Here is a 26,488-nt window from a genome sequence, read left to right as displayed (position 1 = left end):
TCTATGGACAGTGAGAAGCCACAGGTGATTCTTAAGAGACAGTAAGTTCATTCATTATGAGCAGCCCTGTAGTGTAACTTTTCCAGGCCCCTGGACTTACACAGTGATCAAAGAAGGCAAAGACCCCAAAGTCTGGAGCTGATTTCATAGTAAGGGAGACAGATGGACAAGCAACTTCATATACAGGAGGTCAGAGGGTGATAAGAGCCTCAGAGAAAAGGAAGGAGAAGAGTGGGTACCTGGAAAGGAGGGTGGTCCCCCCATTCCACAGGGGCGGGGAGGGGCTCTTTGTGGGGCAAGAGACAGCCCAAGGTCGCAGAGGGAGCCTGGGTATTCCTGGGATCTCCTGCCAGTTCCCCCAGACCTACCAGGCTCCATGGGCATTTTAACGGCTAGAGGGCAAGCTGATGATCCCCATCCTCTTTCACACCCTGAGTTCTGAGCCTCCTCCTCCCCTGAGTACTCCCCACCCACCCACCCCATCCAGAGGCCTTTCTCGCCCCATCAGGATTCTCCAGCTCAAGGCTGGTGGAAACAGCATCCCAACACCTTGTTCTCTTTGGCTGATTTCCCCAAGCTCAGGCCTACCTCCTCCTAATCACTTTGCCAGCAAAGATCTGTACAGTCAAAGCTATGGTTTTTCCAGTAGTCATGTACAGATGTGACAGTTGGACCATGAAGAAGGCTGAGGGCTGAAGAATTGATGCTTTCAAACTGTGGTGTTGGAGAAGACTCTTGAAGAGTCCCTTGGACTGCAAGGAGATCAAACCAGTCAATCCTAAAGGAAATCAACCCTGAATATTCACTGGAAGGACTGATGCTGAAGCTGAAGCTCCAATACTTTGGCTGCCTGATGTGAAGAGTCGACTCCCTGAAAAAGACCCTGATGCTGGGAAAGACTGAGAGCAGGAGAAGGGGGTGACAGAGGATGAGACGGTTGGATGGCATCACCAACTCAATGGACAGAAGTCTGAGCAAACTCCGGGAGATAGTGAAGCAGAGGGAAGCCTGGCGTGCTGCAGTCCATAGGGGTCACAAAGTGTCGGATATCACTTAGGGACTAAACAGTAACCTACTCCCTGGATTCTGAAGTCAGAGCCTCCTTTGGGTTTTTTCCTGGAGCCTCAGAATCCAGCCTCCTTCCCAGGATGTATTCTCTGACACAGGCGGGAAGCCAGTGCACGCTCCCCTTCCAATTCCCTTCTTGTCTGAATGACCCCTCCCAGAAACCAGCTCTGGGAAGAGATAGCAACAGCAGCACCCAGAGCCACCGTGGGGCCTCCATAAGCAAGAGACCAGGGTCAGGGAGGGGGTTGTGTTGGTGCACATGTGTCCACGCATGTACAGAGTGTGTGCATATGTGCGCACATGCCTAGGTCTGTCTAGGAATGATGTGAGAAAGGGTGTGTGCAGGCAGGCAGGAGCAGAAAGAATCTACAAGAACAAACGAGAAGAGGTGTGTGTACACATAGAGAAAGAAATGTAAAGACTTGGCAAGAGAGAGGAAGAACACGAGGCAAAGAAAGGAAATGCTACCGGGGAGCAAGACACCAGGGTAAAGAGAGCAAAGGGAGGCATAAGTATTAAAACTAAAAAATGCTGAGAAGATGGCAAGGAAAAACAGGAGCCATCTAGAACAAACGGTGGGAGAGGCAAGACTGGCACAAAATTTCAACTAGTAACCTTCTCATTTTGTGCTTCTCTTTAAAGCGTTTAGTATTTCCCAGATCAAGGCTAACGTAGCAGGTAAGGCACAAAGGTCACTGGCTCTAGTAGCTAGGAAACCAGTGATGCAACATTTCTAAAGATGAAGTGTTCAGGAAGAAAAAAAGCTGTATAAAGGTAAACGTAGGTGCTGATTTCATAGTCTAGAAATTCAGATGCTTTCACTACAGAATGCAAAAAGGAAAGGCCCTGGGGTAAGACCTCTGTGGTCTTACCGAGCTAAGATAGCAATCTCTGATGGTCTGGCCAAACTGCAGGCAAAACAAACCAAAACTGAACAGCAAAATAAGAAAGCGCCCACAAATAGACGCAAGCAGAGAGGCTGCAACTTACAAAAACACACCTAAACTCCCTGTGATGCTCAGGGTCTGCGGGTCTCAGCCCTTCAGCCCTGGAAACGGGGCAGCACCGTCCTTCCTGTTGTAACTGCTCCTCACTCGGCCGTTTCCCCTGACTCGCATTTTCTGTTACCCTTCCTCTTGGATTCCTCTGACAATGACTCACAGGGCAATCAGCCAGTCAGCGGTCCCACAACCCTCCACAACAGGCGCTGTGGACAAGGCTGGCAGCTTGGTGGACCAGAGTGCGGACCGGTTTTTTCCTTTCTCTGTTCAGGGAGGATTTGCTTTTCAGCCACATTTCCCTCAAAACACAGCCCCGCCGGGAGATGCTTACTGCACAGATTTCTAAATGATCTGAGTTTGGCAACTTGGTCATAACGAAACTAAAAACAGTAAGATAAAAAAACAATAGTGTGATCATCACACCTACAAAAAACAACTTTAAACTTGGGTGAAATCAAGAGATCAGAAAAAAAAAAAGCTCAAACTAATATTTTCCAACCTTTCACTAACAGCTAGGGCTAAAACCACATGTTTTGAAGGTCTTGCACTGTGTTATTATTAGAAGTCACAATTCTATTGATACTGATGAGTCATTTGTATCGGCGGAAACCAAGAACTTCCATCAACATCATGTTACACACAGTCACTGTGGCTTGGCTTTTTCTTTATTACTGGTCAAAGCTCCTTCAGAATGCTTATTGAAGCTAAAAAAAAAAAAATGGAGGCAAACTCCACAAGGATGTATAAAGCTTTCCTTTCCCTAGCTGATCTCACTTTAATCAGCTTTCTCAAGATAAGTTTAGGATGCTCTGATCAACTTGTATCTGCAAAAGGAAGTTTATTTATAAACCTCAAAAAAAGTAACATTTTCACTTTCCGATGAAAATAAGCAGAACTGAACTCCAAAAACAGCGAAACCATTTCTGAAAACACATGCCAGCTTTAAAATGACCGGAGGTCAGGTTTGAGTTTTTTTTTAACCTTAATAACATGCAACAGATACAAACAAAATCTGTCATTACTTAAGGACTTGAACCACATAAAACAAAGTGGGGCTGGCTGCTGAACACCTCCTGCCCACTGTCCCGGTCCGGGCACACACTCTTCCCTGACATGGGGAGAAGTGGGTCAGGTCTGGGTTACACCAGGAAAACCTCAGTTAACTGTTCAGAAGAGTTCCCTCTGGTGCTGAGGAGGAAATAACAGCAGCGTCCCTTTCTCTTGCTCTCATCCCCACTCCCCTCTCCCTATAAAGAACCCCAGAAAATTAAAAGGAAGTACAAAATCGGTTTTCTTCGGGGGGTTCCCAGAAATACTGTAATGCTCACACAGTCACCAAGGTAGAAATCTGTCCAGTTTTCTACCCTGGGGAAATAAAAGCTCTGTCTGGTTGCTGGAGGGAGAAGGGAACCCGGCTCGGCAGCAACCACAGATCTGAAAATAGTCTCCCCGCAGCGAAATGGTCGAGGTGCTCTCCAAGGCGGCGCTGGTGCTGTGGGCCGATCACAGTGGGGCCAGCTGAGGGCTGTAACAGCTGCATGAGTCAGCACGCGCAACTGCTAGGAAACTGCTGACATGCTAAATGGCTCTCGCAGACAGAAGGCGCACACACCTACCCGGCAAAAACAAAAACAAGGTCCATGCAAATTGGCAAACAGGAACCTCTCTCCCCTCACAGCTCCTATCTTCCAAGGTTAAACCCCAAACAGACACAGAGCAGAGATGCCGCTGCTCAAAAAGCAGTGGTGACAACTAATAAAATTGAAGACTGGTAATAAACAATTCACTCTCCGTGTTGTGATGTGGGGAACAGCTGCACTCAAGTCTCACGAGCCAGTTCATTTTAACCAGTTTTTAACTGGATTCAACTGCTTTTCCTCCCTTCTGACAAAAATCAAAATAGTTGCCCGATCGACCACAAAAACTGGTTAACAGACAAGCACAGTTCCTGTTTTTCAGAGGGGACTTACTTTCAAACCCACAATGCAGAGATGTTTAACACAAGTGGAAATTTAAAATTTATTGTTTGATGTGGGAGCTTAAACCTGTACACGAATTCGGATCCCACGAACGTCCTGGTGTAATCACATCTCAGGCTAGGTCCTACATGTCTTATCACCTACTTTCTCTCACTTAATACCAGACCCAAAACTCCAGAGGGAAAGGGATTATTCGGAACTCAGAACACATCGTCCCACACAGAAACACCACGATGTTCAGGATATCCCGTGAAGGTTGTCTCAAATTTAAAATTCAAGTCAGAGGTTACATTTGTAGTTTTAAAAGAGAAAATAATGCTATAACAATAGTTCCAAAGCCAATTAAAAACTAAAGAAAACATTATTGAGCGACTGAAACACCTAATTAGAGGCAGTCTTCTAGGTGAGACTTTCGGACTTTGTGCAGTTTCACTCTGGTTCTTCAATATGACCTTTCGTGGTTAATTCCACTTTTAAATGCATGACACTCTCCTATTATGCCATAACATTTCATCAGGAAAATCTTATCAGCTGTGAGTTTCAATTTTTTTGTTGCTGTTGTTCCAAAAAATTCACCAAGAGTTGGAACAGAGAAAAAAAAAAAGAGCTACAGAGAGAGGGTACTAGAAAGAGGAGACCAGAAAGAAATGGCGTCATGGACAGAGAAAGGCACAGAGGCAGTACTAAACAGAAGACAGAAGACGAGCACAAATTAGGGAGAGGTCCCCCTATAGACAGTGTACTCCAGCTAACCAAGAGATCAGACCCCCAGAGCATGAAAGATGAGTGCTGGGCATTTCCACAGACTGACACTAGATGGCGCCATCAACTCAACATAGCATGGTTGCTGGAGGAGTCTGCATGGAGGAGGGGTAGAATGGAAGCCAGTTCAGACTCATCACGACTGGGTGTTCAGAAGGCAGCCGGGTTAGGATTTCCCTGGTAGTCAGGTGGTTAAAACTCAGTGCTCCCAACGCAGAGGGCACAGGTTCAATCCCTGGTCAGGGAACTAAGATCTCACATGCCAAGACAATAAAAATGTAAAAAGCATGATTTCACTAAACAGCCTCTCCAAATGTCCAGTTGTCACCACCAGTCATGCTCATAGCATGGGGCATGTCACATTTGAAATTAAATGTCAATTTTTAATCAATAGAAGTGTAGGGTGGGTGGGGAGGCAGATGGGTGAAATCCATTCTTTTTTTTTTTCTTTTAAAATTCAATATTTAAGGATAATAGAGTATTTCAGGTTCACTGCTACTGACTAACTGACAAAAATTCCTAGTTATAGACCAAATGGTTTTCCCCTGAACCTCCCTTTAAATGTCAAATAACACACCATCTTGCTACCCGGGCTGATGCAATCAGATCAAGTGTCTGGCAAGAGAAAGGTGATGCTTTCTGACAAATGTAATATCACATTAAAAATCATCTGCTCTTCATATTTTTAATACTACTGTGGTTTATACATTCTAATCTGCCTGTCCATATTCTGTCTCCACCGTTGGATTTACATAGAGCCCTCTCTTTACTCGGAAATTTCCTACCATCACCAGGTTACCAGTGTCTGAGATTCTGCGAGCCCCATCGCTAGGGTTTTTACTTCTTTCACTTTATCTCCTATTAATAAGCTGATGCTTCAGAAAGAAGTAATACACTAGGTTGTTGCTGCTCAATCCCTGCGTTGGGAAGATCCCCTGGAGGAGGCAACCCACTCCAGTATCCTTGCCTGAAGAATGCCATGGAGAGAGGAGCCTGGTAGGCTTCAGTCCATGGGTCCCAAAGAGTCAAACGCAACACTCCACAGCTAAACAACAACAAAAGACAGTTTCCATAAAATCCTTTTCTGAGACTGGTTTTGAAAGGGAAGGAGGGGACTGGTTAAGTGCACTGGCTGGCCTAAAGGGAGCAGAGCAGAGAGTGAAGTCAGGATAGAAAATGGACAGTGGGAGGACTAAGAGCAAGCCTTGCATGGCTTCTTCACAATGCAGTCAAGATCATCACCCCAATGTCGATCTTCTCAAGGAGATACATGAAAAGGGTTAACTCTAAGTCTACATTTTCCACTTGCTGAACGGGTAATAATATCTTTTATAGTTAATTTCATTTTTTTTTTCACAGTTTGACTCTTCAGGGCTCATTCATTTGCATAATATAGAAGCCTGAACCTCTATAGATGTTCTACAAATCAGTGCAAGTAATTCTCACACTAAATCAGCAGCTTTAAGCTCATCATTGTTTGCATAGAAATCTTTATGCACTCATCTGCTTGATTTTTTTAATCACTTAAAACCTCCAACAGTGACACACTAAGCATCTCCCCATTTAGCCATCTCCAAAATTTGAACTAAATACTGAAAAATAAGCACAGTACAGTCATATGCTTGATCATTTCCCAAATTGAGCTTCAAGCATATGCTTAATGTTCCAGCAGCTCCAAGGATAATGCCACTTGACTAAAGATGACAACTTGGACGTCCAGCCCAGGACAGAGCTGAGTCAGCATTCTAAACAGTCACCCTGCAAACCCAGGGTAATCAGGGTCACTACCAAACCAACTGCCTAGCGGAGTCCTTTAAAATCATTCAAATCTCCTGTTGAGAGTTGCAACATGCTAATCTGGCAAGATAATCTCTTCCTGAAACTGAGTAGAATGGAGCAAAGGTTACCTGTTTTTATCTGTTACTAGCAGCTAATATTTCTCATTAGGAACTCTGATGGAATTGGTTCTGAATGAAATACTTCCTCCTCAGTAGGAAAAAAAAAAAAGAAAGCAAGCTATAAACAAATTCTTCACATAGCAAGAGGGCAGGAGCATGAGTTACAGAAAAACCCTGGGAACAGAGTCATAGGATTCATGTTCTAATTCTTCCTGTGTCTTGACATGTTATCACTTCCATCCTCTGAATCTTCAGATGGACACTGAGAACTAAGGAATGCAATTATCAGAAAGTAAGTTAGGTGAAAGGAGAAAGACAAAGGATGCATTCACCCAGGCTCATTGAGAAATTATTTTTTAATTTTATCTTTCAGATAGATGTCAATAAAATATCCAATGGAGTGAGATGGCCTATATTTCCACTTCTGAGATGTGATGGAGCAAAAAGGAAGAGGGGGTGCAGAACAGCAGGTGGTTAAGAGAACAGGTTCTAGCATCAGACACCTCGTGTCCAAACCCAACTCAGCCACTCATTAGCCAAGTGACATCCGTGCCTCAGTCTTTAACGATCACACCTGCCTCCAGATGGTTATATGAATTAAATAGTTATTATGAAAAACACATATAAGGCTCCCAACACAGGTTAGCTATCATAGGAAAAAAAGAAAATAGAGGAGTTTTAGCACATAATAAGTCAGTTTGTTTTACACAGATGCTGTCTGCACTCCTAAATTGGGCTAAAAACAGGATGTATAATCATCCTGGGTCTGCAGAGGCTGGAGACCATACCAGGGACAGGCAGGGGCTTCTGATCAGCTGGACTCTCATTTTCACTCAAGCCCCTCACCCCCAGGCCCACACATATTAGACAACTGGGAGGGCATGCCTGCAGCTTCTAATCACTCAAATATTGCCAAAATGACCCTCAACATGCCCAAAATAAGAATGCTAACTTGCATTTTTTTTTCCAGTAGGGAAACAAACAATATTCTTGGCAATTAATTCTGTTTTTATCAGGTTCTAAAGACACAGGTAAATAAATCAATTCTGGACTCTGTATACAGGAACTATTATTGGCCAAAATGACTCAACGGGTTATACCATGGTTTATGCAATATTCCAAAGGGCCACAGATAGGAGTGAATTAATAGGCTTGGGAGACTTGTTGTTGTTCAGTCGCTCAGTAATGTCCAACCCTTTGCGACTCCATGGATTGCAGCATACCAGGCTTCCCTGTCCTTTATTGTCTCCCGGAGCTTACTCAAACTCATGTCCATGGAGTCGGTGATGCCATCCAACCCTCTCATCCTCTGTCATCCCCTTCTCCTCCTGCCCTCAATCTTTTGCAGCATCAGGGTCTTTTCCAATGAGTCAGCTCTTTGTTTGCATCAGGTGGCCAAAGTATTGGAGTTTCAGCTTCAGCATCAGTACTTCTAATGAATATTCAGGACTGATTTCCTTTAGGATGGACTGGTTGGATCTTCTTGCAGTTCAAGGGACTCTCAAGAATCTTCTCCAACACCACAGTTTAAAAGCATCAATTCTTCAGCGCTCAGCCTTCTTTACAGTCTAGGGAGAGTAGGGGGAAAACTAGCTAGTTTCAGACAGGTTCAGATGGCAGCTGACTCCAAAATTCCTTGGGCAGTGCTGCCCCAACCTCTCAACCAGGTCATGTCCCTTCAGTACATCCTCCAGTGCATATAATACCTTTCCTTCTCAGAGTCTGCAATAAGTCATCTGTGGCTATCTGATAAAAGTCATCCTTCCTACTAGATGGGGTGCTTCATGAGGTCAGGGCCGGGATGGGGCTTGCTCCCCAAAAGCATCATGTTCACCTAGCACTACATCTGCCATGTAAGGGATACTCAATATCTGTTTAGTGAATGAATGAGCCACTTGCGTCTAAAGAATGCCATTTCTGGATACCTGGCCCATTTTATGCCATCCATAATAATTAGGAAAATACAGGATGGGAATAATATAAAACCTGCCTATAATCTGTAGATCCTGGGAGACTAAGCAAACCCACTGAGCAACACCTTGACTTTGTTTTTCTACGTATAAGAACAGGAATAGCCACACTGGGCTCTCCCAGCTTTAAACTCCAAAGTCTAAGCCTTCTATGGGGAAGACACATGCGGCCTGAGGAAACTCCTGAAGCATCCACAGAAAGTGGCGAGGGAGAGACAAAAGGATGGAGTAAGATGAGTTTTGACAACGGACTTGGAAATGCAGAATGCTTCCCTCTGCACTAGCTGGAGTTTATCCACATGCCAGCTGTAGGCTCGGGAATAAATGAAGATAATCACGAGAAGTATGGGAAAACTGGAAATAGGAGGATGGCAATGCTTGGGAAAAGGGAAGGTGAAAGCTGACGCAAGCAGGAGAGGGGACCAGTAACCAGGCAGACACCGGCAGGGGCATCAGTGCCGTGTCCTCCTGCCACCAGGAGCAGAACACAGAGGTCAGGGAGGCAAATGACACATCTCAGAACCAAAGGCCAATTTATAATCAGGCTGAGGAACAAAAGAGAAGTTAACCAGGGTAATATGCTGGAGAAGCCGTGATTACGAGGTCACTGGGGAAGACTGAGAGACATTTTGGCTGTAATTCCAATGACGAGGATGAAGAAGTACGTGAAATGCTTTCAGATTGGGAAGATTTACTATTTTGGAAAAAAGAAGCTCAAGGAAAAACAAAAGCAACATTCCTGCCTGATTTTTGAAGTAGTGCCACTCGTAGAACCAGGTTCAATTTCCATATTCTTTAGAAAAGAAATGGTCCTTGAAAAGGACACACTGGTGCTTCTGAGACTTCCCGCTTTAGGGAAGCTGGAGTAGCATGCTTATGGTGAGAATAAGTTTCAGTCTTAGAGAAACTGACATTTGAAATTAACAAGGAAAAAAAAAAGGTTGGGGGGGAGTAAAAACCTTAAATTGACAAAGAACGAATTACTTTTCTATTGAATACCATCACAGACCAAAAAAAAAAAAAAGATGAGTAATAATTCTGGGCAATCTGAGTTTACAAAATGTTTAATTCACAGCAGGTTTCAGTTTTGTCTTGAACAGTGTGTAAATATTTACATGAAATTTAAAAACAGGACAATAATAGGTCATATGCTGTCACTGGCAATCCAGGAGCGATTTTCTATCATTCCAAAGGCCTTGGTACTGCTTTCCCAAACACGGCTTCAGCTCTGCCGAAAGCTTCTTTTCTTCTCCAGAGTAATGCCAGTTTTTGCAACCAGCCCTGACTTCTGAACTGCTTGTGCCTCTGAGAGGGTCCTATGTCGCTGGAACCTTCCTGAGACGAAAAGGAACAGGGAGGCAGATGCAATACTTGCTGTATGAGTCACAGATGTTGACAGATTATGTTCATCTTACATTGTTCCCTATTCCTTGTACTCTAGCGTAGAGCCTGGGTTCTCTGCATGCCCTGACCCCCAACGCCATGCCCAGTCATTGACTCTGGGCTAGACTGTGTATACAGGACAGGGAAATAACCTTTAGACAGTCAGGGCAACACACACTGCTTTCTGATGAAATCCTTTCCAATGAGAACCTTTCTCTTCTGTAGAATGGACACAATGCCTGCTTCTCAGGGTTGCCTCGAGGAGTCCAGGAAGGAAACGAGGAGTCCATGTTCAGGGAAAGGAGTCAGCACTGTTTCTGGCACATGGTGAACATTCAACAAACCACAGCTACTGTTTTACTGGGTGCTGGCAAATGTCAAATTCTCCTGGAGGAGTCCTCAGGCATTAAACAGCCATGTTACCTGATCTGGTGAATAACAATTAAACAGAGGGCAGGTGACCCAAAGAAATAGATTATTTACCTGCAGAGGATTATACGGTGCCCTTGGTATTAATTATATGGCCTTTCACATTGTATTCTCTGTTAAAAAGAAAGCTATCAATCCCTGAGTGGGACTCAGTGTTGATTTCATTTGATTCAGTTTTGGGTTTTTTCCCTTTTTCAATTTTCCTGACCACAGTTAACTATTCACTTGGGGTAGACTCAAAAATCATCTATGATGTGTCAGGCCTTTAGAAAATAGACAAAAACAGAATATTAAACAGTAAGATGTTCTAGCTCACTCAGTAGTGGGCAGCCAGACAGCCTACAGGCCAGCTCCGGCACTTACAATGTTTCTGCCTGGTGTTATTAAAAAAAGTGTGAGCAAATATTTAGAAAGTAGGGGATTCCACATCAAAACCCTGATATCCAGCTTCCCTCAGAAAAATCAGACAGTGTGGAGACACAAAGCCACTATTCCCACCCCTTCCTGCCTGATGACAAGTAGCTGAGATGGTGCAGGGGTTGCCTGCCACTCCACGCCATGCCCCCTCCTCTTCAAGACGGTGTGAAATGAAGATGAAGGGCCCCATGTTCCAGAATTATTAAGGATCTCAAGAAGAACAAGAGCAGAAGATTAAACCACGTGTGAGGTCCTTCTGAGAGGGGAGGGGGTCACGTGCCCACCAAGCTGGTCCTGCTCCCCACCCCTCAGCCAGTCAGGAGGGTATTTATGTATCTGAGTATAAGCCAACATTTTCAAGAAGCCAGACACTGCACCCCCTGAAATCTGAGGTAGACAAAAAAGTAGGGCAGTGGAGCCCAGCCCCGCTGAGCTAGAGAGCCACGAGGATCTCTCTCTTCCCTTGTTAAGGCTGGATCCATCCCAGAGACACTAAGCATGAGTTAATCCAAGTAAAATTAAACTGCTCTCAACAATACAGACTGGCCTGAGCCCTTTTGTCAGCGTCCCAGGAGCCTCGATCACAAATTCCGAGGAACAGTTCACAAGCACTAATGAGTAAGTCCTGTTGCTTGTGCAGACAGTGGGCTCAGAAGTGAAGGGCTGGCCTAGGAGAGATGCGAACCTGACCATCTGGCTCTCTGCGACTCACTTTGATCACTAAATGAATTGCAACAAATTGAAGAGCACATGGCTAGAGTTAATTGTCTCATCTGTAATCTGACCCTACTTTTAGGCAGTTATTATTACCCTCTATCAGGTGGGAACATTTCCCACCATCGCTGCAAAGTGCATTTTCCTGATGAACTGTAATGGATTATTAAATTCCATATCGGGATAACAATACTTTGCACTTCTGCAGTGCCTTTCATCCACGGATGTCAGAGCAGTTTACAAATAATTAAGCCCCTCACACTGCAGCCAGAAGTGAGTGACTGAAAGGGACTGGCCTGAAGACACTGAGTCAAAGGCATAATTCAAAAGAAAGAAAATGAATGGCTTTCTCTCAGGCACTAGAAATGCTGAAAAGTTATGGGGATGGGGAAGAGGGGGCCCTGACTCCCTCCCTTTCTTTCTGCCTTACCTCTTCTCCTTTATTGCAGATTTTAGCCTGCAACATACAAAGAACTGATAAGTAACTAACAGATGTGCATATAATTTAGCTACGAGCTCACAGACACATATATGAGAATGCTCTTCCATGTAATCCTGGCATATACAACATGAACTGACATTTCAAACCACCTGCAGAACTGACAAATACCAGAATTAACACATTTATGATTACCAAATGGCAAACGTAAAGCCTTCCAAAACCCAAAATGAAACTATTACTCGGCACAAATAAAGTATATTCTAACAAAACTTCTCTATTCTATGGTTGTGTTTTCCGTTTCTGGGACGCTCATCTGAATGATATTCAAGTTTCAGGAACAGCAAATAGGATGGAAGTGGGCAATTATCGCATTTTTTTAAAAAGCAGAACACTAAACATTTCAGCCACTCAAAAGTTTTGTGGTGAAATTATAAACTCCCGAAAAACTGCATTTATAACGGAAATGCTGACAGACCTTTCACGAGAGCAGTTTGAATGCAACACTGTTATTTAGCCATCTCTCTTACAGACTGAAGGCTAATTCTAACAAGATGTCATTTTGACTCACGTTTATTATTACCTGTAAGAATGAAAACCGCCGTTTACTCACAAGCTGCGAGCTGCCTGAGCACCAGGGTGGGGCAATCTCACGTTGTAAGCGAGCCGCCGCTGCCTTACCAAAATAGCCCCTCCAACCAACCGAGTGGCAGCCTCTCCCCGCACAGCTTCTTTCATGTCAGCCAGAGCCTTCGCAGCTCAACATGCCTTTCCTACATGTTACATTTTAATGATCTGAGAAAACCGTTATCAGAGTTAACATCTCTAATTTTACTCTAAACAGACAAAAGCAAAATATCTCATTAGGCATCATCGCCGCCAAGGTTCCCACTAGGCAGGAAAGGGTTTTTATCTAAAGTAATTACTCATTTTAGTTAAATACACTCAACAGATGAAATTTACACCGAGAGTGAGAGACTGCAGCACTAGACCGCGAAGGTGAAAGCCGAGGAACGCTGCGTCCCGCCGCTCCCCTCGCCAGGAGGCCGAGAGTGCGCAGCCCTGCCGGGAGTTGGGCGCCCTCGTCCCTCCTGTTTCCCAGGGGTCACGGGTCATCGAGACGACGGTGACCAGACAGGCAAATTGCGAAGCGCTCCTTCCCCAGCCACAGACAAAAACCATCTGACGGCGGTGCGGGAACTTCCCCCCAAGTTATCAAACTCGCCTACATGCGAGACGGTGCTGCAGATACCTCGCGCGCCCACGACCCTGGAAGCCTGCGGTGCGCGGTCCCTTTCACACGCACACACCCGGCCCTGTCCGCTTCCTCCCACGGTCCGAGTTCTTGCAAATCCCCGGCCAAACCGAGGTCGCCGAGGTGCTCACTCGAGTCCCTTCTCGCGGGCAGCTAGGGTAGTCCAAGGAGCGCCGCCCGCCTCCCTCTCCATGGGTGCTCGGCTCCTGAGCACTCACCGGGTGAGAGGAGAAAAACTGCGAGACCCTTCAGGGCGCCTCGGCGAGGGGACGGTGGAGCGGTGTCGCCTGGATAAACTCCTCTCCTAGGTGGAGCCCAAAAGGCGTTTGCAGACTGAAGTGCAGGCAGGGAGAAGAGGGGGTGTGTGTTGCACTTTGATTTCATCCAGAATCGTGGAAGAGGAAGGTGCAAGATTTTTCTGTCTGAAGGCACGAGCCTCTCGGCTTGAGCTCCCCGGGACGCATGCCAATGACCCGGTCCTTGGCTAGTAGCGATCGTACCCAGCTCGCAGCCCGAGGTCTGCGCCGAGAGTCCCCGGGCTGCCACTTCCCGGGACCCTAAACTTGGGCTTTGATACCCCACCAGTCGCTGTAGTCTCAGCTACCCGGCGGCGACTGACGGCAGAGCGCAAAGCGGTGGCTGACAGCCGAGCGCAAAGCTTCGCGGAGCAGCCCGGGTCGCGGACGCCGCGAGCTGGGAGGAGGCCGCCCGGCCTGGCACCGCGATCGCGGGCCGGGGGCCCGAGCGCAGGGCCGTGGGTCTGACAGCTGCTCCGGTCGCGCGGACGCGCGCCTCCCTCCAGCCCGCCCTCCCCACGCCTGACTTATTACCCTCTGCTCCTCCTCCCCCTGCTGTTCCAAAACACCCGTCGACGCGAGCAAAATACAATGCCTCCTCACCCGCCGTAAACAGCCGGGCGACGGAGCGCACGGCCGCAGCCGTGCGTCCGCCTGCTCAGCTCCCACCCCCTTCCCGTTCCTAGAAAATGCCATCAAAGCGGGCAGGGCGCTCGGCTGGCGGCTGCGTGCGCGCCCGGCAGCCGCGGCTCCCTTCCCGCGCCGCTTCCTCACGCCTCCCCGCCAGTCCCGCAAGCCCGCTCCCCCCGCGCCCCCTCCCCGGCCAACTTGCCCCGCCGCGGGGGCCTGGGACCCGCGGGCCACAGACTCACCTCGCCAGAGAACTTTGCGTTCTTTTCCGTCTCCTCTTGCCCGCGTCCTCCCAGCCCGCAGCCCCCTCCCGGCAGTCGGCGGATCGGGGAGGGGTGGGGGTCACCGAAAGCTCACCGAGGGGAGGCGCATCACATGGCAGCTCGTCCCCAGCCCCCCGAGAGTGGCGGGAAGGGGGAGGGGAAGGGTCGAGGGGAGGCCGGGGAGAAAGGGAGAGCCCGGCGGCCGCCGGAGTGGGCAGGCGGGGTGGCGAGGGCGGCGGCGGGCGCTGGCTTTAGCGCTGCTGCGACCGCAGCCCGGGCGTGCACGGTCACCGCTGCCGCTGCTGCCGCTGCTGCTGCTGCTGCTGCTGGCGAGGCGGCGGCTGCTCGGCGCTGTTTGCTCCGCGCCGCGCGGCTCGCGCTCTCCCCGGAACGCCCACACTCTCAATCGCTACATTGTTGACATTCGGCGCTGACGTCACCCGTTCCCCATTCACAATAACTTTACGGGAGCCGGGCAGCGCACCTCCCCGGCCGCTGGGGCGCCGTACGCCCGGCGACTAGCGTAAGCCGCTCCGCGAATGGCGCTCCGGGGGCTAGGGCGGAGGGACAGGGGGCGGGCGCGCGCTCGGCCTACTCGCGGGAGGGGGCGCGCCTCACGCCGCCGCCGCCGCTGCTCTCCCCGCTTTGTGCGGCCGCGCGGCCTGGAGAGCCCCTTGCTCCTGGCCCTCCTGGCCGCCTGGTTCGGTCCGGCCTGGTCGGCGACTCGCCCAGGGGCCTTGAAAGGCCAGGACTGGGGGCGAGAGGGGTGGTTGGAGAGGTGATGGCTGGTGTGTCACGTGGGGAGCGGCCAGAGCCGGGGCACTAGACCCTGGAAGGGCAGTGGGACCTCGAGACCTGGGTTTCCGGGCTTGCCTAGCGGCTTCCCAAGAAGGGGCAGGAAAAGATGCTCCGCGGGCCCCTCAAAGCTTACCGGTCCCCCTGTTGGGAGCAGACGGAGTGAGAAAGAGTAGCCTCTGACCTAACGTTGATACTGACTTTTTAATCCTTTCCAGGAGGGCCTCCGCCTGTCCCACCGAGGTGGCCTCTATAAGTCCACAAGCCATGGTTTGAAAAGGGGCGCGTGCGATTGCGAAGCTCACCCAAGAGCCTACCTCGCAGCTGCCGCCCCAGTCCTGCTGGGTTCCAGCCCCCTCCCCCGCCGCCCACTCGAGAGGCCGCCAGGGTGTTGCTGCTGCACTTGAAGGCCATCGCGCGGCTGCCCTGTCGGAAGAAAGCTTGATGGTGGTTAGGGTTTTACAGAAAGTAATTAGGACTTCGACTGAAGGAACATTTGCAATAAAAAGAGGTTGTGTTAGTATAGTGCTGGTGCCTGCAACTTTACGCCTGCCAGGGCCAAGAAATTATGCTACGTTTCCCTGAACACCTATAACTTGGCCCCCTTGTGTACAGGCAGTATTCTGTATTATTACATGTGGTGCTGATTTTTAATGAAGATTATAAAACTTTGGCTCGCTCTACTGAGAGAAGGACCATAAATCGCCCCTGTAAAATGGGCGCTGGCATATGCTGAGGAAGCAGCGAAGCGCTGCCCTGGGAGTCTTGTGATATCAGCCAAAGTGTTGCTCTGAACCACCTTCGTTTGAGGGCAGAGTTTTCAAAGGCCCCATTTTGAACGTCTGCGTGGAAAGCTAAGCAATGGCTGCAAGGAATCGCAAGGGGCCAAGGTAATTTTTCTAGCAGCATTGCAGAGCCTCCTGGAATAGGTCGAGACCCACACTGGGTATCTTCCTCTGCTAGCATCTCTAGGAGCAGCCCTCAGTCCCCTGATTCGATGAATCTGGTGCTCCTTTTGACAAAACATCCTGGCTTCTGAGAGGTCCCTGCCTGGCCTCACTGTCAGGACAGAATTCTGATGGCACCCCACTCCAGTACTCTTGCCTGGAAAATCCCATGGACGGAGGAGCCTGGTAGGCTTCAGTCCATGGGGTCGCTAAAGGACACGACTGAGCGCTTTCACTTTCACTTTTCACTTTCATGCATTGGAGAAGGAAATGGCAGCCCACCTCCAGTGTTCTTGCCTGGAGAATCCCAGGGACAGGGGACCCTGGTGGGCTGCTGTCTCTGGGGTCGCACAGAGTCGGACACTACTGAAGTGACTTAGCAGCAGCAGCAGCCTTGGCAGGGCCATTTCTTATACTCTTCTGAACAGTGATGTTTCTGCATTCCTCCTTCTTGTAAGCATGTGAGTGTCAATGTGATAACTTTGCTTTTTAGTAGAACCAAGCAGTGTTTTCTCCTAAGTGCCAGGCTTGAGAAGATCGCTAGGAGGGTGGAGCAGATTAATTTCTTTTGAAAACAAATTGTGGCCACCCAGCTGTGAATGGAGTTGGGTGCATCAGAGTAGATTGTGGTGAGAGGGTGGGGTTGGGGGGGAGTGGCTGGTGGAAGCGGATCTTGCCACCTTGTTTCTGGTCCAGGTTGGATATGGATACAAGAAAGGCTATTAGGTCATTCCAATTAGCCTATTTGCCAAAGACTCAGAAGGGGAGCTTTCTTAGTTTGAAATTCTCAAGTATGGGATGGGACAGCAATTAGAGGGGCAACTGTTATAGATTGTTTCATTTAGTTATTCAGGGAGGTGGAATTAGAAGGAATTGACCTCTAAGTCATGTCTGGGACTGCAATCATGGGCTTCTGTCAGACAAAATCTCTGCCCTGGAGGAGCTGGAAGTCTGGTAGGCAGTTATTTCATTTTCAAAGTCAGAAGTGGGTAATTTGAATTAAAGCCTGTAAAGCATATTCAGAATCACATAAAATTAAGATGGTAAATCAAGAACTGGACACTCTTTATCAGAACTGCTGCAGAGGTCAGGCTGTGGACGGCCTTAGCATCCTTGTCAGGAACATTTGTCGGCCATCCCCTGGGCTTGAAATGCTGCTCTGGGCACTAAGGCTTTTACAATGTGAAACAGATGCAGGTCCTTTCCTCTGTATATTCATGGTGGTAACTTGAGTAGAAGTCAATTTATTTCCCATGCCTACAACTTTCAACCTTTCCTGATATACTTTTCTTCTTACCTAATTAGATGTGTGTGCTGATCCAGAATAGCGGCTTCATCTGTGATACGTTTCTTAAAGGCAGGATATGATTTCCAGAGACAATAATTTGTACCATAGTATTGAAGTCAGTAATTTTTGTCCCCATAAATCTTGATTTTATAAAATAAAATAGGAAAGATTAAAATATGCAGGAAACAAAAAGAACAAAGGAAGATAGAAGAAAGAAGTGAGCGGTTCTCAAGTCTTTGATTTTCTCATTCTCTAGCATCCCTCTTAAAGGATCTAAGGATGTTGAAAAAATATAATCATTTTGCTTAGGCAGAATTTGAAATGCTGTACCTTGAACAAGACGTAGCAGGGCAAAGTTAAAATCAGAGGAGAGAGAATGGAGTAAGATGTTTAGAGGGAGAATATCAAAGACCAAAGGAGACAAAACACTGGAGGAAATTTCTGTTATGAAAGTTCTGAGTTCTACTCACTGGGCGAATTCCTCAGAATTATGACTGAGACTTATTATTTCAAAACCAGATGTTTTGAAGTATATATAAACCATAAAATCTCAGCTCAGTACTACACAAGTAACACCTGGAAGAACTGGTGAGATTTGAATAGTTTTGAGTGGTGTTTTGTTCAATAATTGTTAAGCCACCTCTTTGTGGCAGGCACTGTTCTACGAGCTGGCATGCAGAATTCATTCTAGTGATGAGATTGGGGTGGGGGAGAGAGACAGACAACCAAATATATATTTATATATAAAAAATATACTAGTTGACTATATATATATATATATATAAATCTGAGACATAAATGAGCAGAGAACAGAATTATCTTGGGGGAGAGCTTTTCACACATGGAGAAAAGCAGGTGCAAAGGTCTAAGGTAGGGTGGTCAGCGACAGCAAAGAGGCCACAGTGCCTGATGCAGAAGAGCAGGAAGCAGAGTAGCGGGAGACAATGCCAGAAAGCTAGCCAGGCTTTTAGTTTAGGTGAAATTTACAGGGGGTTCTGCAGAGAAAGGACCCTGTCTGGCCTTGACTCCTAAAAAAGCATTTTGTTTGGCAAATGGAGGAGACAACAAGAGTGCGAACAAAGAGAGCACTTAGGAGGCTATTGAGATAGGCTAAGAGGGAGGTGATGGTAATTTGGACTGCAATAATAGCTGTAAATGGAATTTAGATATATGTTCAAAGTAAACCAGATGTGACTGATGATTCAGCTGTGGGATGTGAGAGAAATAAGGAGTCAAAGGAAATTCTAGACTTTGGCCTAAATAGCTGATTAACAGAAGTTCCATTTTGTGAGATGGGGAGGGCTACAGAAGGAACAGGTAATGGGGAGGGAGAAGTTCAAATGTTTGCATTTGGAGAAAGTAAGTAAACTTCAGGCTTCTCTGGTGGCTCAGTTGGTAAAGAATCCGCCTGCAATGCAGGAGACCCAGGGTTGATCCCTGGATCTGGAAGATCTGCTGGAAAAGAAATGGCAACCCACTCCAGAATTCTTACCTGGGAAATCCCATGGACAGAGGAGCCTGGCAGGCTACAGTCCATGGGGTTGCAAGAGTCTGACATGACTTAGCAACTAAACCATCAATCAACCAACCAACCACCAGACTTCAGGCACCTGTTGACGTCTAAGTGAAAACATTGAGTAAACAATTAAACATGGGAGACTGAAACTTCAGAAGAGAGATCTAGACTAGAGGTGGAAATCTGTGTGTCATCAACACAGAAAATCTGGGAACGTGGGTGGAGAAGAGAAGAGGTCTGAGGATAAGCCCTGGAGCAGGGCAGCATTTAGAGGTCAGAAGAGGAATAACATGAAGATCTGGCCAGGGTGACAGAAACAGCAACAGTGAGAGTAGGGGAGAGACCAGCGTAGCATCCTAGAGCCAAGTGAAAGTGGATGTTTTGAGAAGCAGGGGCTAATCAGTTGTGCCAGTGCTTTGAGAGGTCTTATGGAAGAGAACATACCGTTTACTTTTTTCTAAGTTGAATATTTTATTTATTTTTTATTTCAGCTGTGCCACAGGGTATATGTGATCTTAGTTCCCCAGCCAGGAATGGAACTGTTGCTCCCTTCATCAGAAGCTCAGTGTTTTAACCACTGGACCCCACCCAGGAAGTCCCCCCACTGACTTTTAATGATCTGAAGAGCACTGGTGTCTTTGACAGCAGGGAGTGATATGGACTCACCCTGGCTGAAGTGAGTCTGGGAGACACTGGGAGGAGAGAAAGTAGAGGCAGTGGATGTGAACCACTCTCTAAAGAAGCTTTGCTGTGAAAGACAAAATGGAGACATGGGTAGAGGGTGATGGGAGAAATTAGACCTTGTTGGTAAGAATAATCCAGTCAAGAGGGGAAACTGTTGAAGTCAAGAGAGAGTGGACAACTTCTAGAGTGAAGTTCCTGAGTCAGGTAGGGTCAGTTCATCCCCCACAAGAGGGAGGCAGACGGCTCAGGTGGAGATGCTCAGGGAGGCTGGTCTGGGGTGGTGGGAGATGCCGGGAGTCCTTGTCTGGCTGATTCTATTTTCTTAGGAGATTGAGAAGTGAGGTCACCAGCTGATGGTGGAGAAGGGAAGGGTGTAGGAGTTGGAGGAGAGAGGAAAAGTGGACTGCTGCTGCTGCTGCTAAGTCGCTTCAGTCGTGTCCGACTCTGTGCGACCCCATAGACGGCAGCCCACCAGGCTCCCTCATCCCTGGGATTCTCCAGGCAAGAACACTGGAGTGGGTTGCCATTTCCTTCCCCAATGAAAGTGAAAGGTGAAAGTGAAGTCATTCAGTCGTGTCCGACTCTTAGCGACCCCATGGACTGCCCCATAGTCCAGCACAATGTAGCAGGACTCCTGGGCAGCTCAGATGGAGTTTGAGGGTCACTACTAGAGTCTTTATGGACATGAAATTGCCAAGAAGACTTATTCCTCATCATATAAACTCTCATACAAGTTTTGAAAAATAATTAATGTATTCCAAACTAGAGAGTGTTGTAATTTTTCAGAGTAACTAGGACCATGCAGAAATTTTACTGCTAGCTATTGTTAAATTTAGCTGGCAGCCTTCTTGCTTTTTAACTACTCATTTGTCTTATTTATCACATCTTTATCTCCCCCAAAGTTCACCTCAGTTCCTAAGAAGGACTGGAAATAGTTTTTAGGAGGAAAAAAATGTTCCTACATCATTATCCATGGTAACATACCCCAAGATCTTCTATTACAATGAAGAATTGATGCCACTATTATCTAAAAATTTAAGAGAAATAAACTACCTTCTTCAAGCACAGTTGAATATCTGTTGTGCTGATGAGAGATGAAAAATTAGAAAACGCTAGATCCTATCCTTAAGACACTTAAATTTAGGTAGAAAGTCAAAGCTAACATAAATGAAACAGTAGACAAATGTGATTTTATATTTAATTAATTTTATTATTTCATGCATTACTTATATTAAGGTTTAAAATTATTTACACATAAATGATATTTATTAGAATTTATAGTATTGAAAAAATTAAGAATATAGAAAAAGATTTTTTGTATGATGGCAAAAAAGAAATGGAAAAATTTAAACACCTACAGCAGAGGATTGGCTGAATTAGTGGTGGCTTATATATAAAAGTGAATATCACAGATTCATAAAAATAACATTGAAAAAGTATGTATATTGGTATTTTAGTGCTTTATTAGTACATTTTCTTTAAAAACTGCAAAACAGTATGATCCCCAAAGTGGAAAAACTGTTTAAGTGGCCATAGAAAGAAAGTGTGGAAGGATATACAGCCAGTGTTAAAGTAGAGCTTATGAGTGGTTTTTCTTTTTGCTTAACTGTTTTTTTTTCCCCTCTAATATAAATGTATTACTTCTGCAATAAAGAAAGCCAATAAAAGTTATAAAATTCAAGATGTGTGTAATTAAATTCTAATAAGAACTTAAGTGTTGTAGGTGTTAAGAGGGAAAAAAAAATTTTTTTTATGAGCGTTGAAACAGCCAGGAAGGTTTTCACTGATAAGATGGAATTTGAGTTGAACATCAAGGCTGGGAAGGATTCAGAGAGGAGGAAAAGTGGCTGGACACTCAACACCAAAGTATCCCCAGAGGGTGGACTTTGGTCTGACCAAACCATCCATGTGTTGGAGTCTTAAGAAGGAATTAAGACATCATGACATCAAGAAAACTAGATCAGAAAGTTATGGGAGACACTGCCTGCTGTGACAGCCAACAAGGAGCCCTCAGGTACTGCAGCGAGGAAGGGCCATCGTCGTGGTGACAAGGTTTTGGAGAAATATGTTTCTCCTTCCTATCCCCTCTCATTGGCCAAAACCTTTTATCTGTTAGAAAACAATTACTTACCTGCCTGCCTTCACTTCTTTCATACATTCCCTGATTCCTTAATTCTGAAGGACAAGGAGATTTTGTCAAACACAGAGGTTGGAAGGTCATTCTCGGCAGGGAAATTGGGATAGTGAAAGTTCAAGAATTGTAGGATGTTAAAAGTAACAGCCAGTAGCACAATATAAGACTAGAGAGGTGGACGTGGATCAAAAGCATGAAGATTTAATTTTATCCATAGGGCACAATGCCTCTTCAGCTTTCCAGGGACATGCTTGTAAAATGGCAGAGATAGGATGCTAACAGCTAGGAATCCTGGTAAATGGCCCCAAATGCTCTTCTCCAAGCATAGTGTGTCTGTGAAATCTCTTGTTATATGTTAAAGAATTCAACAAAACTTCTGTTGCCTCTATGATGAACAGGAGTTGATTTTACTATAAACTCTTATTTAAATAATTTGGTGTCCATTAGGACTAAAATTTCTTCTCCCACACTCAAAATCTTTTATTAAAATCAATGCACTGTAGGAAAATGCTTTGAGTTTATCTGTGTCTTCAAAGATGCTCAGAGATACAGGAAAGCCTGGCTGGGTGGCTTTCAATGACCACTTGCCAGCTGTCAGAGGGGCATAATCAGTTTTGGTTTTAGAAAAGAACATAGCATCGGCAGCATGAAGGGGCCAGAGGAGCTGGAGACAGTAGCAGAGATCCAGGAACAAGATGATAGGAGCTCAAACCAACACATGGAATGGGACTAAGACCAAAAGGAAGGGGTCTACTGAAAGACATTCAGAGATATTCAAGATGTATGGATCACCTGTAGGAGGGAATGGGGAGCGGGAGGAACAACCAGAGGGAAGAGCTGATCCTGGGATGTAGGAGGAGGGAAAAAGCACTCTGATAAAGTGAAGTGAAGAAGAATGAGGGCTGGAGCTAGAACTCTAACAGCAGTGTTGAGGATGGGTGTGGGCAGGAATGGAGCTAACTGGAGGAGAAGATGGTCCAGAGATAAGCACATCAACAAAAGCCAGGAGGACTTTTCAAGGAGGGGTCTGGGAACAGCATCCCACAAAAAGGAAAAGTCTGGAGGGACAGTAGGAAGGTTCTAGACCCACTTCATGGGGAGGGGTAGAATGAATGGGAGATGTGGGTCCCTGGAGGAACTGAGAAAGACATGGAGGTAGGAACCTACATGGAAGAAGAGACTGGAGATGAAAGGATGGAGTAGATAAAGGCAGATGCACAGGATACAGCGTGAATCCAGAACTCTGGGTGGGCAGGAGTAGCCATGGATGGACTGGAGAAATGCAGACACTTGTGCTCATTTTGAGCATTAAACATAATCTGGGGGACAGATAGGCGGTCATCAGATATCTACTCGGAAAAGTGGAACCCGAAAATGAACTGGATCATCATCAAAGTAAGGACGATGGTAAAATTTTGAGAGTTAAGGATAAGTAAGAAAACTGGGGTTGAGAGCTGGATTTTTTTCCCCCCACAGGAAGAGGGTGATGAGTTCAAAGCTTAAATAAGCAAAATAATAGTATTGGTAATAATAATGACAATGATAATAATAATATTGCTTTCCTTTCCCCTTTTTAAAATAAGTAACTCTAGCAATGTTCTCTTGTTCCCCTCAGAACTTGTTGCGATGCCTAGCTTTTTTTAAATGAGTAAGTAAAATTTCAATGTTTGTCTCTTCCTTTGCCCACCTCGCAAAGATGTTTTTGGTCAATAAATGGATTATTTTCACCAATCATTACATATTTGCTTAAGAAACTTGAAGAAGTTTGGTTGTAGACAGAAGTAATCTGACAATTTTCTCATGACTATGAAAAGAAACCCTGGATGCTTTTATTCTAATACCAATGCATTAATACTAATTCTACATTCCCCCCCCAATCCAGCTTCTGAAGTTTTGAGGGGCACAGAGCTGAGTTCACTAATCCTATAGCAGTTTCCCCCAAAGAATCTAATAGGCTATAATTAGAGCTTTCAAACTGCTTTTAAAAAACAAACTTGTTTATGTGATATAATTACACAAGGGCATCCAACCTGAACGCTGGTAACAGCCACGCGCTGGTCAGCACAGCTGTCCCGCACCCACGTGCATGCGTCAGGCACGGCGCCTGCGTGGATGACGGAGATCCGGGCCTCCTCTCTCTCCATTTTCGCGAGGTGTTTCCTACTGAAGTCTCCCTCGGCACCACACACCCAGGTGCTCACTGCACTTCAGGGGATAGGTGTGTGTGGAAACCTGGTGACTCGTGCCCAGACTTGAACGGGGCGTTGGGTGATCTTGCAGATGAATGAAAACACCCAGTCCCTGTGTTTGTTCCAGTTTCACTTCAGCAGCTTCTGGATTTACAACTTTGCCCAGATTTGTCGTCATCGTCAGCCAGATCCTGTTGTTAGGTTCCCTCCATCCTTCATTTTCCTGAGGCTGCAAAGGGCTGTGTGAAGGTTGGTCTAGGATATGTCTCGGAATCGTGCTGGGCGGTGATCCAGAAAAGGGACCCAGATTCCCAGGTCTGATGACTAGTTCATGTGAACCCAAGCCGATGCTGAATCAGAGTGCTTGTGTATTACTGTCTGTAACCTCCAGTAAGTTCGTTTCAGGATAGCCTACTTCACTCTGAAAAGAAGAGGAAACACTACGAATTTCTTTTCTCCCAAACTTTCCTTTTTCAAATTCAGTGGTAGACAAAGTTGCTGTTCCTTTCTGATCTCACCTGTGTTACCTACAGCCTCACCTCTGGGTTCCTTTCAATCATAAAGAATATCTTTGAAAAATATCTTACTTAGAAATAATTACAAACTTTTGGAAAAGGTGCCAGATTAATACATAGAACTCCCCTATCACCTCCAGCTCAGATACCCCGATTGTTAATATTTTGACACATTTGTGTGTTTTCTCTCTTTCTCCCCCTTTCTATCTATAGGTATCTGCATACACACTTATTATTGTTATTCTTTTTCTAAATATTTGAAAGCAAGTTTCAGCATCATGGGCTTCCCTTGTGGCTCAGCTGGTAAAGAATCCGCCTGCAATGTGGGAGACCTGGGTTCAGTCCCTGGGTTGGGAAGAGCCCCTGCAGGAGCGAATGGCTACCCATTCCAGTATTCTGGCCTGGAGAATTCCATGGACTGTACAGTACACAGGGTCACAAAGAGTCGGACACGACTGAGTGACTTTCACTTCACTTCAGCATCATGCCCATCAACCCCTAAATGCGTGAGAGAATATTTTCGAAAGACAATGACTCCTACAGAAGCACAGTGCAGCATCCAAATCAGGAAGTCAGCACTGCTGTAACCCTGACAGCCAGTCCAGAAACTCTATTCAGATTTCACCGACTGTCCCAACAACATCTTTTTCCTTTCTGGTCCAAGATCCAATTCAGGATCACAGTTTCATTTAGCTGTCACATCTCTTTGGTCTCTTTCCCTCTGGACCAGCTCTCTGTTGATGTCTCCTCGCCTCTGCCTGCTACTGTCTGCAGAGAAAGGGCCAGGAAGGGGGACGGAAGCATGGCAATACTCCTGTTGTCTATTATTTGATTCAAGGTGTTGGTACTACATACACTGAGCAGTTCATTTAAGGTTTTGCAATCTTTGTTTGTATGCTATGTCTCGGTTTAAAAAGAAAAAGGTAGAAATAACCAGGTGGAAACAAATGATACTTAACTGATAATTAATAAACCATCCCAAATGAATGAAGCACCCTCACCTCACAAGGACTTTGCAATGCTTTTCTCATTGCTTCTTTCCTGCCCCAGCAAACTCCTACTCACCCAGCTCTGTACTCACCCAGCTCTGCACGTAGTGAAACTTCTCTCACCCAGCCTCCCACGCAGGTCAGGGCTGCCTTATGTGTACCTTGAATCCAAATCCTTTGCAGCATTCATTACACATACGTTCCACTCCTCTTTTTAAACGTATCTTTTAAAATTGTGGTAAAAATGCATGTAACATAAAACTTACCATCTTAACTGTTTTGAAGTGTACTGTTCAGTAACGTTAAGTACATTCCCATTTCTATGCAGCCATCACCACCATCCTTCTCCAGAACTCCTTTCATCTTGCTAGAGGAAAACTCTGGAGACTTCCTTGGTGATACAGTGGTTAAGAGTTCAGCTTCCAGTGCAGGGGGTACAGGTTCCATCCCTGGTTGGGGAGCTGAGATCCCACATGCCTCACGGCCAAGAGACCAAACCATGAAACAGAAGCAATACTGTAATAAATTCAGTGAAGTCTTTAAAACCAGTCCGCATCAAAACAATCTTTTAAAAACTGAAAACTCTCTACCCATCAACTCCCAGTTCTTCCCTTCCTCAGCCCTTGGCAGTCACTCTTCTTGTTTTCTCTGTGAATTTGACTACATTAGGTACCAGTTTTCCCACATCCTTGCCAATGCTTGTTGTTTTTGTTTTTGTGATTCTGACAGTCGCCATCCTGAGGAGTATGAGGTGGTATCTCACTGTGGTTTGATTTGCATTTCCCTTAGATTAGCGACCCTGAGCACTTCTTCACGTGCTTGTTGGTCATTTGTATTTTCTTCGGGGAAATGTCTGTTCAAGTTCTTTGCCAGTTTTTTGATCACGTTATTTGGTTTCTTGTTGAGTTGTAGGAGTTCTTTGTATAG

The 26,488-nt window shown here is 46.0% G+C and overlaps 1 protein-coding gene across 1 annotated transcript in view; it reads right to left on the bottom strand.

The window, feature by feature from the left end:
- The window catches only part of BACH2 (BTB domain and CNC homolog 2), a 385,101-nt gene extending 370,318 nt beyond the window's left edge, over positions 1–14,783 (bottom strand). Inside the window, exon 1 of the mRNA XM_040238795.1 lies at positions 14,484–14,783. The gene's annotated coding sequence lies outside the window, so the exon portion shown is untranslated. The remainder of the gene's footprint in view (positions 1–14,483) is intronic.
- Positions 14,784–26,488: the final 11,705 nt, after the last annotated feature.

This window comes from Oryx dammah, unplaced genomic scaffold (genome assembly GCF_014754425.2).
Source record: "Oryx dammah isolate SB20612 unplaced genomic scaffold, SCBI_Odam_1.1 HiC_scaffold_4, whole genome shotgun sequence".
NCBI lineage: Eukaryota > Metazoa > Chordata > Mammalia > Artiodactyla > Bovidae > Oryx > Oryx dammah.
Note: the sequence above shows the minus strand (reverse complement) of the source record. Positions and strands in the feature narration are given on the sequence as shown.